Source organism: Pteropus vampyrus, unplaced genomic scaffold (assembly GCF_000151845.1).
Source record: "Pteropus vampyrus isolate Shadow unplaced genomic scaffold, Pvam_2.0 Scaffold140, whole genome shotgun sequence".
Lineage (NCBI taxonomy): Eukaryota > Metazoa > Chordata > Mammalia > Chiroptera > Pteropodidae > Pteropus > Pteropus vampyrus.
In genome coordinates, this window is record NW_011888921.1 from 2,576,809 (window position 1) to 2,579,192 (window position 2,384).

Below are 2,384 nucleotides of genomic sequence, written 5' to 3' on the forward strand. Positions count from 1 at the left end.
ACACTTCTCCACAGATGTCACCTCTTCTGCCTCCTCAGGAATCCTGTTTTACTATTTATTTACACTCTGCTCTACATTTTCAACTCTCTCTTTCTCCAGGCTCTTTTCTGTAGACAAAGAAAGTTCAAGCCTTCTTGATCTTTAAGTAAACCAGACCCACCCTTCTCCCCTCTAGCTCCCACACTCTCCTCTACTCTTGTTTCTGAAAAGGGAGCCTCCAGGCATAACTTCTCCACTTACTTCTTATCTCCACTCCACAATCTCTGGCAATCTAGAGTCTGGTCTCTTCACTACTCTGAAACAGCTCTTGCCCAATGACTTCCTAGTTGCTTAATCCAAAGAACAATTTTCTTTTACCATGAGTATTTGTGACTGTCGACTTATTTTAAAACTCTCTCCTCTTACTTTCTGGGATAGTGCTATATCTCAATTTCCCTCTAATATGCCTGGGCATTGATTCTCAATCAACATTATGAGTTCTTTAGTCCTCCTCTATACAATATATACATGGTGGCTTCCATTAACAGCTGTTCACAAATCCCAAACCTGCAGCCCTAGACTAGCTCTAAATGCCTGATATGAATATTCAAGTGCGTAGCCTTTTTCAAACTCAACATGTCTACAGTTTACCTGCCCCCCTCCATTCTCCCTATGAACCAATGTCATCACTTTTCACTCACTTACTCAAGGTGGTCATTTAAGAATTATCTTTGACACCTCTTCTTCCTTCCCTCCAAGATCTACATTTAATTGGTCATTAAGTCCTGGTTCTCTTTTTATTTTTTAGGTGAGGCAACCCTTGGTTGATCTCACAGACTGCAAGGACCTTGTCAGCTTACAATCCCTTATTTATTATTTTTTTTACACCTACAGCACCTGGTCTTCCTAGGTGGTCTCTCATCCAAGTACTAACCAGGCCTGACCCTGCTTAACTTTCGAGATCAGACAGGATCGGGCTTGTTCAGGGTGGCATGGCTGTAGACCTAATCCTCTCTTGAATCAGTCTTCCCTTCTACATCACTGCCTTATTTAGGACATTTCTCAATAGGAAAATAGCAATAGCATCCTAACTGGTTTTCCCACCTTCTTCTTTGCCCATTTTATTGATACTACTGTCAGAGAGATTTTACCAAGTTGAAAGTTTAATTGTGCAGCAAGCTCTCAGTAGTTCCCCATTACCTTCATGACATATCTTTAAGTTACTTAGCATGGCATCCAAGGCCATTCACATTTTAGCTTTTCTAAAAGTAGCCAGTTTGAACAACTGAAGCACCCTGAATGCACCATGCTCTCATCTCTTTCCCTTTCCAACCCCACTATTTATTGCTGCCCCATTGAGTTCAGCTCCTCCTCCTACAAAGTGTTTCCCTATCTTCTCTAGCTAAGATTAGATGTTCCTCTGATATATTCTCATAACACTCTGTGTTTACTTCTGTTAGAGCATTGATATCAATCCTGCAACTACTAATTTATGTACCAAGATCTCTGTTTAAATATAGGAATAATAATAGCTAGAATTCGTTGAAAGCTGTGTACCAGGCTCTGTATCAAGTGCATTGCATGCATTATTCATTTAATCCTCACAACAATTCTGGGAAGTAGGTACTACTACTACTACTACTACTACTACTACTACTACTACTACTACTACCCTCAGTTCCCAGGGGAGGAAACTGAACTTACAGAGGTTAAGCAACTTCCTCAATGTTGCAGAATTATATCCTAACCTTTTTGAGGGCAAGGATCAGGTCTTATTTGTCTATGAAGAGAACTTGGTGATGAATGGTACACGGTTGTTCCTCAACAGATGCTTTGGGTCAAATAAATGAATCAAGAGCTCAGAGGACAAAACTGGGACCATCAAATAGAAATTAAACAGAGGTAGATTTTCCTTTAGTGGAAAGAAGGACTTTATATTAGCTAGGACTGTTCAATGGAATAAATCACTGAAAAGACAGTTACATGTGGCACTTATCACATTGAAGAGTACTTATATATTTGCATTTTTTCCATGAGTAAGGGCTATATCTTACTCTGCTTTCATTCCTCAGAATCTAGCCAAGGGCTAGAGATGCCCAGCAGATGTTTGTTGAATAAATTGAATTGAAAGGCCCTGAAAACTAAAAAGTGGCTATTTACCTTTGATATCATTCATTGGAAGTTTAACTCCCTTTTTTTTTTTTAAATTTTTTTTCCATTACACTGCATTTTCTTTCCAAAGAGCTTTGAGAATAAAGAGAAGATAAAGAATTTAGAGACTTCATTTGTCATCTGTAAAATTCCACCAGACTATAATCCCCATGAGGGCCAGAACATATCTTTTATCGTGTTATATCCTTAGCCTAGCACAGAATAGCTGTTTAATACATATCTGTTGTATTAAA

At 38.8% G+C, this 2,384-nt stretch overlaps 1 pseudogene; it reads right to left on the bottom strand.

Annotated features, from left to right (window-relative positions):
• Positions 1 to 864: 864 nt before the first annotated feature.
• LOC111744765 lies at positions 865 to 983 on the bottom strand (annotated as a pseudogene).
• Positions 984 to 2,384: the final 1,401 nt, after the last annotated feature.